This window comes from Tachypleus tridentatus, chromosome 3 (assembly GCF_004210375.1).
Source record: "Tachypleus tridentatus isolate NWPU-2018 chromosome 3, ASM421037v1, whole genome shotgun sequence".
Lineage (NCBI taxonomy): Eukaryota > Metazoa > Arthropoda > Merostomata > Xiphosura > Limulidae > Tachypleus > Tachypleus tridentatus.
In genome coordinates, this window is record NC_134827.1 from 42,067,359 (window position 1) to 42,080,054 (window position 12,696).

General features: G+C 42.5%; 1 non-coding gene across 1 annotated transcript in view; it reads left to right on the plus strand.

Moving 5' to 3' along the window:
• Positions 1 to 11,398: 11,398 nt before the first annotated feature.
• The window catches only part of LOC143248001 (small subunit ribosomal RNA), a 1,805-nt gene continuing 507 nt past the window's right edge, over positions 11,399 to 12,696 (plus strand). The window contains exon 1 of the ribosomal RNA XR_013026789.1: positions 11,399 to 12,696. This exon is cut by the window's right edge and continues 507 nt beyond it. This is a non-coding gene — a ribosomal RNA (small subunit ribosomal RNA).

Consider the following 12,696-nt stretch of genomic DNA (forward strand, 5'->3'; position numbering starts at 1 on the left):
GCATTGGAGGTAAAAGTTGGCAAATTATGATGAAATCCAATATTCTTAGGTTTGAGCAGAGATGTTGCTTTGTGCTTAAGATTCAAGACTCAGGTGTGAACATTTGGGAATTTTCAGCAATCCACTATGATGTTGATCATGGTTTTCTTGATTCTTCAAGAGTACCAAATGTAATTGGGGCACTGTCAGTAAGAATCAGGGCATTAGATTTTGCAACACCTCTTGGTTTGAAATTTGACAACTAGATTATCTCTTTCTATACCATAATCATATCACCAGTCAGTTACCCATACCAAGAAACAGGGAAGTGCATACCTTGCTTGTTTCTGAATCTATTTTTGCCTTGGTGAAGTTTTTGTTCCTGGTGGAATGTACTACATGTTTCCATAAACATTTGTTTGTCTTTTCAGATGTGATCAATATTAAGCTATACACAGTTTATATACTCTTCAAAAAAAAAGAAATGCAAAAGGGATATTTTTTTATTTTAAAGAGAAATATAAGTAATAACGTTACAAGCTCAGAGCATGTGATGTTACACGCAGTTAAGGCACTGATTGTCAGACCAAACTGACAATAAAAGTTGTGCACTTTGAAAACGGAGGAAAACATCGGATTTTTTCGCCAAAACGCGATTCGTGTCCAATAAATTTGTTTGAGAGATCTGCATGTTCTGCACGCAGCAACATGTGCAAAATCCCTATAAGAGTGATGGGTTCTCAGTTTCCATAGCTCAGTGTTAATCCACCACACGCAATACAGTTGTGCCAAGATTGACTGTAGCACAACGCAACAACGCCCACTGGTCGCTGGAAGCAGGCGAATCTCGATCAGATGTCGCCAGAGCTGTGAATGTCCACCCAAGCACCATCACAAGGCTATGGAATTGTCACCACAACATGGATCAACTCGTGACCATCCACGATCTGGCAGACCTCGTGTGACCACGCCCGCACAAGATCGCTACATTCGGTTATGTCACCTTCAGGATAGGACCACCACTGTGACGCCTACCGCCTCAACCATACCAGAGCTGCGTAGGATTTCTGATCAGACCGTATACCATCGACGAGATTCTTAGGCCCCATGTGCAACCCATCATGGTGAACGCCAACGATTTTTTCAACATGACAACGCCCGCCCCACACAGCCCGACTCACCACTGTCTTCTTGAGACACCACAACATCAACGTTCTTCCTGGCCTCCAGATCACCAGCTTTAAACCCCATCGAACATCTTTGCACGAAGTTGGATCGACGCCTGCAACTGCACAACCTCAACCGCAGACTCTACCTCAGCTTGCAGCTTTGCAGGCTGAGTGGACAGCCATTCCACAGGATGTGATTCATCATCTCATTGCTTCCATGGGCAGGAGATGCCAAGCAATTATTGATGCTCATGGGGCATACTCATTATTGATGTTGAGTGACGTTAAACTTCAACTAGTGATGGACTTTGCCTTTGCAGACATTGGATGTTCAGCAGTGAATGTGCAAAGTTTCACACATGTCGCACAGAACTACCCGAATAAACTTGTTAACAATTTGTCTCAAATTTTGCCTTTTATGCTTCTTCTTTTGAAGAATATATAACATTATGAAGGTTTTAGAAATAAGTAAGACAGAAATAATGTCAGCAGGTGACTGGATATAGTTAAATATAGTCTAATTGATCAATATTTGAAACCATAGAAGTCATCAAAGCTAATGATTTCTCACTAAACTGTGATGACGGTCTCAACAACATAAACCATATTTGCCAAGGTATGTTCACTGCCCACACAGTTAACCATACTTGACCTTTACCTATATCCAGTTGCCTACAGATATTACTTACATCTTTGTAATTTCTTTGTCTTCATAATGTTATATAAACTGTCTATAGCTTAATATTGAACATATCTGAAGAAGAAAGACCAATGTCCTGTCAAAATATGGAGTATATTCCATCACAAATAAAAATAAAAGTTTCTTATGCTTATATATCAATGTGTGTTTATCATACTGATAAAACAATGTATGTATATATGACTTTACTATTATTGATCCCGCACTCCAAAACATGTTCGTACTTTCAGTCATGGGGGCATTATAATGTGATGGTCAGTCCCACTATTCATCGGTAAAGAGTTGGTGGTGGGTGGTGATGACTAGCTGCCTTTCCTCTAGTCTCACACTGCAAAATTAGGGATGGCTAGTGTAGATAACCCTCAGTAGCTTTGCACAAAATTTAAAACCACACTATTATTGATTATAGTTTTACTTAACCACTACAAAACAGAAAATGGCTACAGATATTTATTTTACTGAAACCACTTCACCACTAATTAATAATGGTATTGAGAGTGTCATAGGGAGTTTTAAAATTAATTAAAGAATTTACCTTAGCCCTTCACTTTTGCCATTGCAAAATATCTGTGCATTAATTGGAAAATAATTTGTGCATTTTATAGTGCATTAATTGGAAACTACCACATTGAGGATTCATCATTTCTCACTGGCCTGCTGTGTATCCACATGATTTTCTGCAACTATTTCAGTGAGTTTTCTAACTGTAGTTGAATATCATTCTAAGTTACTGCTGTGAGTGGTGATTAATTTTTTTTACTTTGCTGAAATTGTGAGTGGGTAGTTTAGTATTGTGTTACTATTATTATTCATCTTTTTGTTCCACAACTCTACAATAAAATCAACTAGATATTTTGCACTAACCCCTAGAGAGATATAATATATGAAATTTGAAAGTTGAGTGATGTGGCTATAAGTGCATAATATGTGCAATATTTGTGGTGAGTGGCTTTTGTATTCAACAAGAGTTAAACATGTTTACGTGAAACCTTAGGTGCAAATCCACCTGGCTCAGTAAGTAACAATTGGGTTTAAAAGAAGCCAAAATAGCAGTAAGCTGTTGAAAGATATGTAACATTCAACTGAATGCATATGCACATATGTAGCTTAAACTTTATTCTCCATGCATGGACATAAAAACTTAAGAAACAAAGTAATTTAAAATTAATAAGTACTGTGGTGGGTATGGAGTCAAAATAGGAATTTGTAGTTTGAGGAAATAATGTTTTCGCTATTTCCAGCCTAATTGGTTTACTGTTTTAGAGTTCCAAGTTGTATTCTTCAAAATATATAATTTGCATTTTTATTAATCTTGTTTCTGTACTTTATGGATTACTTCCATTTCTCTTTTTAAATTAACAATTTTTAATTGTCTTTTGTGATTTTTAGGTTCATGTGTGAGTTTGGCAAAAGTGATAACATGATAATTAATATATTCATTATAAACTTTACCAATATACATATGGGGAAATCAAATAAAGATATGGCAGACAAATATTCTATGGACATAAGAAACCATAATTTTGTACTTTGAGAAATTGTAATGTTACAAAACTAAAAACATTAATTCTGCCAATAATTTCTTACACAATCAAATGTTTAAGGCTCTTTCTATACACCCTTGTGCAAATTAATTGAAAGAAGACGGAAAATGATGATTTTTAAATTTTTTGCGTTTTATTTCTAAGAATCCAAAAATTACCGCAAATTAATACATATATGACCGCCTTTATTTTTCAGAAGATCATTAATTTGCTTTGGCATCGAGTCCACGAGTTGACTACAATCTTTTACTAATATTTGGATCGCGGTACCACACCTCAATTATGGCCTCAATCAGCTTATCTTCAGAGTACAGTCTTTTTCCCTGAAGTCTTTCTTTACAAATCGCCCAAAGATTTTCAATAGATTTAAGTCCAGAGAGTTTCCAGGCCAGCCCAGCACTTTCATTCCTCGTTGTAGTCATAAAATTCTTCACAATTTTCGATGTGGCATGGAGCCAGATCTATCTGGAAATCTATTTTTCAATTCTGGAACGACTCTTCTCTGCAAGACTTTGATGTACTGTAGTCCTTGCATCATACCTTCTACTTATATGTTAGCCTTCGATGCCATACTAGTTGAAAAGTTCCAAAACATCTTCTTCAAGAGATGTTTTGCAAACTGATTGATGTGAGATTCTTGAAGTTTCTCGCCTGAGATCTGCGAACATGCAGACTTCTTTGACCCTGTAATGAAGAAATGCATCTTGTCACTGAATAACACCTTCCTCCATTGTTTCTGCATCCATTTATTGTATTTCAGACTCATTGATACCGTTTTTTCATTCATTCGTAAGAAGTTGTTTTTTGACTGGTCTCCTTGCCCTTCTAACGCAATTTTGTAATATTTTTCAAAATTTCACATATCCCAAAAAATCGATCGACTGTACTGCAAAACATAGCTTATTACACCGCCTGTGTGAAAAATGACTATTAAAGGAAATCAGTGGGTCCAGCGAGCCTACACTGGCCACCATGCTAAAATATTGTAAAATGACCATTTGTTTCAATTAATTTGCACAAGGGTGTATGTGTGTGTGATGTGAAAAATTTGTTTTATATAAGGGTGACACAATATCTGTCTTGGTGATATGACAAGTTAATTTTCTATAATTTTATGTGACTAATAAATTTTCCAACATGTGATGGATAATGCTGTCTTCTTCGCAGGCTAATTGGAACAATATGAAATACAGTGTGTTTAGAATCATTAGAAACGTTTATGAAATGAAAGTTGATTTTACACGGTGATTTGGGTCCATAGGTTTCAACCTTTGTTTTAGAAATCTTTATAAAAGAAGAATAAATAGGTGACAGCATCATTTATGTTAACTGATTGGTCAAAGTTTTATACATTATACAAAACTGGAAATCTATATAAACATAAGAGTAATAGTTTATACTGCTGTGTGCTTTCAATAAGATTTTAAAGCATTTAAATTGTATATTTTAAAAAATTTCCTTGAGTTTTTTAATGTCCATGTGCATGAGTAAAGATCAAAGTGTGCATGCTGTGACCTTTGAAGAACAACATGACGCTACAAGTTTGATGTCAGAAATACTTATCCATTTTACACTAAATGGTAGAAGAGAGTAAATGCCAGACACAAGATACATAGATACAGATAAAACTGTAGATATACATTTTGAGAGGTATTATAGGTTGTATATACAATTTGAAATCTATACAAGGAATTGAAATATTTTTTTCTTCTCATGAACATCATCACCCAACATTCTGACTTCACAGGTTAGGCTTCAAGATAGATGCATTTGTTGGTCATCTGATTTTTGTCTCACAACATACTTGTAATGGTTTCCCAAAAGGTTTGCAAATTTCATGTAGACATACATAGTAAATTTGTAATTATAATCAATATTCCATCTCCAGTATAGAGCTGGTCCATTGGACCAACTCCATGTACATTCGCTTAATAAGTACTTTTACAAAAGGTTGGTTTCTAAGTTGATGTCAAATGGATTTTGATTGTTTAGTTATCTTTGATTTGCTGCATATAATATGTTTGAATGGAATTCAATTTAAAGATAACCTCCAAGTAAAATAGATTTAAGAGTAACTGAGTAAAATGAAACAGGTAAGATAAGCTAGTTCAAAAATAAAATGAATGATTTCCATTACCTTGACATGAATTAATTAATATTTAGAGATTCCAACTGTAGTTCCATTAAACTATAAAATGTTGATAGAAAATCTATCTGCGAAATAAATTATTTACTGTTTAGTCTTCTGATTATTATAAATTATTTACTGTTTAGTCTTCTGGTTATATAAATTATTTACTGTTTAGTCTTCTGGTTATTATAAATTATTTACTGTTTAGTCTTCTGGTTATTATAAATTATTTACTGTTTAGTCTTCTGATTATTATAAATTATTTACTGTTTAGTCTTCTGGTTATTATAAATTATTTTCTGTTTAGTCTTCTGGTTATTATAAATTATTTACTGTTTAGTCTTCTGGTTATTATAAATTATTTACTGTTTAGTCTTCTGGTTATTTTCTCTCATCAAATGATATTCTTTCAAAATGACATTCAGTGAGTTTAAGTATTTTTCATTACTCTTTACTTTCTTTAATTATTCTATACCTAATACATGACTGAAAGACACAAAACAGTTGAATTTTCAACACAGGTGATAACTCTAACTTGAGAGTCATTATTTTCTTCCATGACTATTATAAACCAGTCCATGGGTACTCACTTTATGGGTACTTAATGGCATTTTGTAGAAGTTGGTTACTATGCTATCACATACAGTTGGTCATTACCACCTACCTCCAACACTGAGCTATTATTTTAGCAAAAATTGTGCAATTCATCATCACACCATAATGGACCCCACAGCTTAAAGGCTGGGTATGTTTGGTGTGAAAGGATCTGAACTTGAGACCCTTAGATTAGATGTTCAGTGTCTCAACCATCTGGTCATGCTGGGCCCACCAGCCAAAGTTTTCAACACCAAAGTTTTAAATTACTTCTCTTAAACTAATAAACTAGTCTAGTGTGATAAAAAAAAAATAAAGTGTGAACTTCATGTAAACACACTTTCAATGTTTATTTTCTCTAGACACAATATTCTACAAATGAAATTCAATTAAATAAATATACCTGTAGTGGAAACAGTGCCCAAAAAACTATTAAACAATGTGATTACAAACACTGTTGTCAACTCACTTCTGTTTTTTTATTTTACATCAACAATACCTCGAACTAGCTTGTATTAATTAAAACAGACAGTGATGTGTATCTATGTCAGCGTGCATGCACTTGACTACAATAATTAGACATTTATCAATCACAAACACCGTTTCTGCTATTTCTCTTTGATTACTTAATTATTTGTATCGGAAGTGGCCATTTTGTCTGTTCAATTCTGTTAAAGAAGCTGGTTACTGAATCATTTGGTTATGATTGTGACTTGTTTGATCTTTGGGTTATAACATTGTCTTTGTTAACCTTGGATTGTGGTATTGTCTTATTTGATTCTTAAGTTATGGTGTAGACTCATGTGGGTCTTAGACTGTGATAATGACTTGTGTAATCCTTTGGATTTTAACACTGATTCATTTGATACTTAGGTTATAATGTGAACTTATTTGATCTTTAGGTTATAGCATTGATTTGTTTGATCCTTGGAATTGATGTTGATGGAGTCCACCCTCTAACACCATGAATTTTGCAGTGCCTCTTCTAGTTGGTTTTATTTTCAATAGAAGACTTTCTAACCGTCACTGACTGTTGCTGGTAATGTTTCTTGTAAGGTTCCTTTATTGCATCGCCCAACCTTCCCTTGAGTAAATGCATTGCTGCTTTTTTTTCTCTTGTATGGGTCACTGTGCAGGAAACGAAACAGAATAAGGCTTTCTAGAAATCTAGAATTTGGCCAGATATACCCAACCACATTCCAATGTATCCACCGATAAAGCTGAAAAACTCTGATATCCTGAAAAAAAATCCAACTGCATCTTATGAACTAGAATTATGTTTTAATGCAATTATAAAAAAACAACCTGATTAAATTATTAAATTTTAATCTTTCATTGAGTGAATAAAACAGAAACTTGATAGGTCTCTTTGGAAAATATTTAATAGTAACTAATGTTTCTACTACCTCTCGGTCCGAGCGGGGATAAAAGCAGTACGTGCGTTCGACCGCACGCCTACGAGTTAATCCGAGCGATTAGCCGGTCTCAGTCAGAGACACACGGGATGCTGGACCCGCAGCGTGCTCTGCACGAGTCGTTGAATTTCAGCTTGTCAAACCAAGGGTCCGAGCGGCCCTTCCCTTTCACGGGGCATGTTATTTACGGTGACTGTTTCCCTTTCCTCTCGGTCCGAGCGGGGATAAAAGCAGTACGTGCGTTCGACCGCACGCCTACGAGTTAATCCGAGCGATTAGCCGGTCTCAGTCAGAGACACACGGGATGCTGGACCCGCAGCGTGCTCTGCACGAGTCGTTGAATTTCAGCTTGTCAAACCAAGGGTCCGAGCGGCCCTTCCCTTTCACGGGGCATGTTATTTACGGTGACTGTTTCCCTTTCCCTCTCGGTCCGAGCGGGGATAAAAGCAGTACGTGCGTTCGACCGCACGCCTACGAGTTAATCCGAGCGATTAGCCGGTCTCAGTCAGAGACACACGGGATGCTGGACCCGCAGCGTGCTCTGCACGAGTCGTTGAATTTCAGCTTGTCAAACCAAGGGTCCGAGCGGCCCTTCCCTTTCACGGGGCAAGTCAATAACGGTGACTGTTTCCCTTTCCCTCTCGGTCCGAGCGGGGATAAAGCAGTACGTGCGTTCGACCGCACGCCTACGAGTTAATCCGAGCGATTAGCCGGTCTCAGTCAGAGACACACGGGATGCTGGACCCGCAGCGTGCTCTGCACGAGTCGTTGAATTTCAGCATGTCAAACCAAGGGTCCGAGCGGCTCTTCCCTTTCACGGGGCAAGTCAATAACGGTGACTGTTTCCCTTTCCCTCTCGGTCCGAGCGGGGATAAAAGCAGTACGTGCGTTCGACCGCACCCCTACGTGTTAATCCGAGCGATTAGCCGGTCTCAGTCAGAGACACACGGGATGCTGGACCCGCAGCGTGCTCTGCACGAGTCGTTGAATTTCAGCATGTCAAACCAAGGGTCCGAGCGGCTCTTCCCTTTCACGGGGCAAGTCAATAACGGTGACTGTTTCCCTTTCCCTCTCGGTCCGAGCGGGGATAAAAGCAGTACGTGCGTTCGACCGCACGCCTACGAGTTAATCCGAGCGATTAGCCGGTCTCAGTCAGAGACACACGGGATGCTGGACCCGCAGCGTGCTCTGCACGAGTCGTTGAATTTCAGCTTGTCAAACCAAGGGTCCGAGCGGCCCTTCCCTTTCACGGGGCATGTTATTTACGGTGACTGTTTCCCTTTCCCTCTCGGTCCGAGCGGGGATAAAAGCAGTACGTGCGTTCGACCGCACGCCTACGAGTTAATCCGAGCGATTAGCCGGTCTCAGTCAGAGACACACGGGATGCTGGACCCGCAGCGTGCTCTGCACGAGTCGTTGAATTTCAGCTTGTCAAACCAAGGGTCCGAGCGGCCCTTCCCTTTCACGGGGCATGTTATTTACGGTGACTGTTTCCCTTTCCCTCTCGGTCCGAGCGGGGATAAAAGCAGTACGTGCGTTCGACCGCACGCCTACGAGTTAATCCGAGCGATTAGCCGGTCTCAGTCAGAGACACACGGGATGCTGGACCCGCAGCGTGCTCTGCACGAGTCGTTGAATTTCAGCATGTCAAACCAAGGGTCCGAGCGGCTCTTCCCTTTCACGGGGCACGTTAACAACGGTGACTGTTTCCCTTTCCCTCTCGGTCCGAGCGGGGATAAAAGCAGTACGTGCGTTCGACCGCACGCCTACGAGTTAATCCGAGCGATTAGCCGGTCTCAGTCAGAGACACACGGGATGCTGGACCCGCAGCGTGCTCTGCACGAGTCGTTGAATTTCAGCTTGTCAAACCAAGGGTCCGAGCGGCCCTTCCCTTTCACGGGGCATGTTATTTACGGTGACTGTTTCCCTTTCCCTCTCGGTCCGAGCGGGGATAAAAGCAGTACGTGCGTTCGACCGCACGCCTACGAGTTAATCCGAGCGATTAGCCGGTCTCAGTCAGAGACACACGGGATGCTGGACCCGCAGCGTGCTCTGCACGAGTCGTTGAATTTCAGCATGTCAAACCAAGGGTCCGAGCGGCTCTTCCCTTTCACGGGGCATGTTATTTACGGTGACTGTTTCCCTTTCCCTCTCGGTCCGAGCGGGGATAAAAGCAGTACGTGCGTTCGACCGCACGCCTACGAGTTAATCCGAGCGATTAGCCGGTCTCAGTCAGAGACACACGGGATGCTGGACCCGCAGCGTGCTCTGCACGAGCCGTTGAATTTCAGCATGTCAAACCAAGGGTCCGAGCGGCTCTTCCCTTTCACGGGGCACGTGAACAACGGTGACTGTTTCCCTTTCCCTCTCGGTCCGAGCGGGGATAAAAGCAGTACGTGCGTTCGACCGCACGCCTACGAGTTAATCCGAGCGATTAGCCGGTCTCAGTCAGAGACACACGGGATGCTGGACCCGCAGCGTGCTCTGCACGAGCCGTTGAATTTCAGCATGTCAAACCAAGGGTCCGAGCGGCTCTTCCCTTTCACGGGGCACGTGAACAACGGTGACTGTTTCCCTTTCCCTCTCGGTCCGAGCGGGGATAAAAGCAGTACGTGCGTTCGACCGCACGCCTACGAGTTAATCCGAGCGATTAGCCGGTCTCAGTCAGAGACACACGGGATGCTGGACCCGCAGCGTGCTCTGCACGAGTCGTTGAATTTCAGCATGTCAAACCAAGGGTCCGAGCGGCCCTTCCCTTTCACGGGGCATGTTATTTACGGTGACTGTTTCCCTTTCCCTCTCGGTCCGAGCGGGGATAAAAGCAGTACGTGCGTTCGACCGCACGGCCTACGAGTTAATCCGAGCGATTAGCCGGTCTCAGTCAGAGACACACGGGATGCTGGACCCGCAGCGTGCTCTGCACGAGCCGTTGAATTTCAGCATGTCAAACCAAGGGTCCGAGCGGCTCTTCCCTTTCACGGGGCACGTGAACAACGGTGACTGTTTCCCTTTCCCTCTCTGTCCGAGTGGGGATAAAAGCAGTACGTGCGTTCGACCGCACGCCTACGAGTTAATCCGAGCGATTAGCCGGTCTCAGTCAGAGACACACGGGATGCTGGACCCGCAGCGTGCTCTGCACGAGCCGTTGAATTTCAGCATGTCAAACCAAGGGTCCGAGCGGCTCTTCCCTTTCACGGGGCACGTGAACAACGGTGACTGTTTCCCTATCCCTCTCGGTCCGAGCGGGGATAAAAGCAGTACGTGCGTTCGACCGCACGCCTACGAGTTAATCCGAGCGATTAGCCGGTCTCAGTCAGAGACACAAGGGATGCTGGACCCGCAGCGTGCTCTGCACGAGCCGTTGAATTTCAGCTTGTCAAACCAAGGGTCCGAGCGCCCCTTCCCTTTCACGGGGCACGTCAATAACGGTGACTGTTTCCCTTTCCCTCTCGGTCCGAGCGGGGATAAAAGCAGTACGTGCGTTCGACCGCACGCGTACGAGTTAATCCGAGCGATTAACGATTGTCTTTTGTTACGAAAGACGTTCTGTTCCCACTGCTGATGCGACGAGTTTCGGGTAACCATGCCGAGACATCGGAATATGCATCATTTTCGATATAGCTTAGTGTGGGTTGAGCTGTCCTCCGAAGGTCGGTTCTTCCTGATACGCCCTAGTTTGTTTCGTTTTATCGGAACTGTTGTTTTGGAGAACTCGTACTCTAGAGTGTGTAAGAGGTCTGTCTCGTGATTGGTGACACGAAGTAGACAGAGAACGGCAGGCGTGTATCTAGCCACGCGTCTGCCGATTCGAGAGTGGTGTTTCTACTCGCCGTTGGAGCGGGTGGCTTGCACCGAACGAGAAAAGATACCTGGTTGATCCTGCCAGTAGTCATATGCTTGTCTCAAAGATTAAGCCATGCATGTCTAAGTACATGCCGAAATAAGGTGAAACCGCGAATGGCTCATTATCCAGCCGTTGTTCCTTAGATCGTACTTTCCTACTTGGATAACTGTGGTAATTCTAGAGCTAATACATGCAACAAAGCTCCGACCTCACGGGACGAGCGCATTTATTAGACCAAGACCAATCGGACCTCGGTCCGCAAATGATGGTGACTCTGGATAACTTTTGGCTGATCGCACGGTCTAGCACCGGCGACGCATCTTTCAAGTGTCTGCCTTATCAACTGTCGATGGTAGGTTATGCGCCTACCATGGTCGTAACGGGTAACGGGGAATCAGGGTTCGATTCCGGAGAGGGAGCCTGAGAAACGGCTACCACATCCAAGGAAGGCAGCAGGCGCGCAAATTACCCACTCCCAGAACGGGGAGGTAGTGACGAAAAATAACGATACGGGACTCTATCGAGGCCCCGTAATTGGAATGAGTACACTCTAAATCCTTTAACGAGGATCTATTGGAGGGCAAGTCTGGTGCCAGCAGCCGCGGTAATTCCAGCTCCAATAGCGTATATTAAAGTTGTTGCGGTTAAAAAGCTCGTAGTTGGATCTCAGTTCTAGACAGGGGGTCCGCTTTGGCGGTTACTTCCTGGCCTAAACATCCTGCCGGTTTTCCCTCGGTGCCCTTGATTGAGTGTCTTGGGTGGCCGGCAAGTTTACTTTGAAAAATTAGAGTGCTCAAAGCAGGCGAAACGCCTGAATAATGGTGCATGGAATAATGGAATAGGACCTCGGTTCTATTTTGTTGGTTTTCGGAACACGAGGTAATGATTAAGAGGGACAGACGGGGCATTCGTATTGCGACGCTAGAGGTGAAATTCTTGGACCGTCGCAAGACGAACTACTGCGAAAGCATTTGCCAAGAATGTTTTCATTAATCAAGAACGAAAGTTAGAGGTTCGAAGGCGATCAGATACCGCCCTAGTTCTAACCATAAACGATGCCAACCAGCGATCCGCCTGAGTTCCTCAAACGACTCGGCGGGCAGCTTCCGGGAAACCAAAGTGTTTGGGTTCCGGGGGAAGTATGGTTGCAAAGCTGAAACTTAAAGGAATTGACGGAAGGGCACCACCAGGAGTGGAGCCTGCGGCTTAATTTGACTCAACACGGGAAACTCACCCGGCCCGGACACTGGAAGGATTGACAGATTAAGAGCTCTTTCTTGATTCAGTGGGTGGTGGTGCATGGCCGTTCTTAGTTGGTGG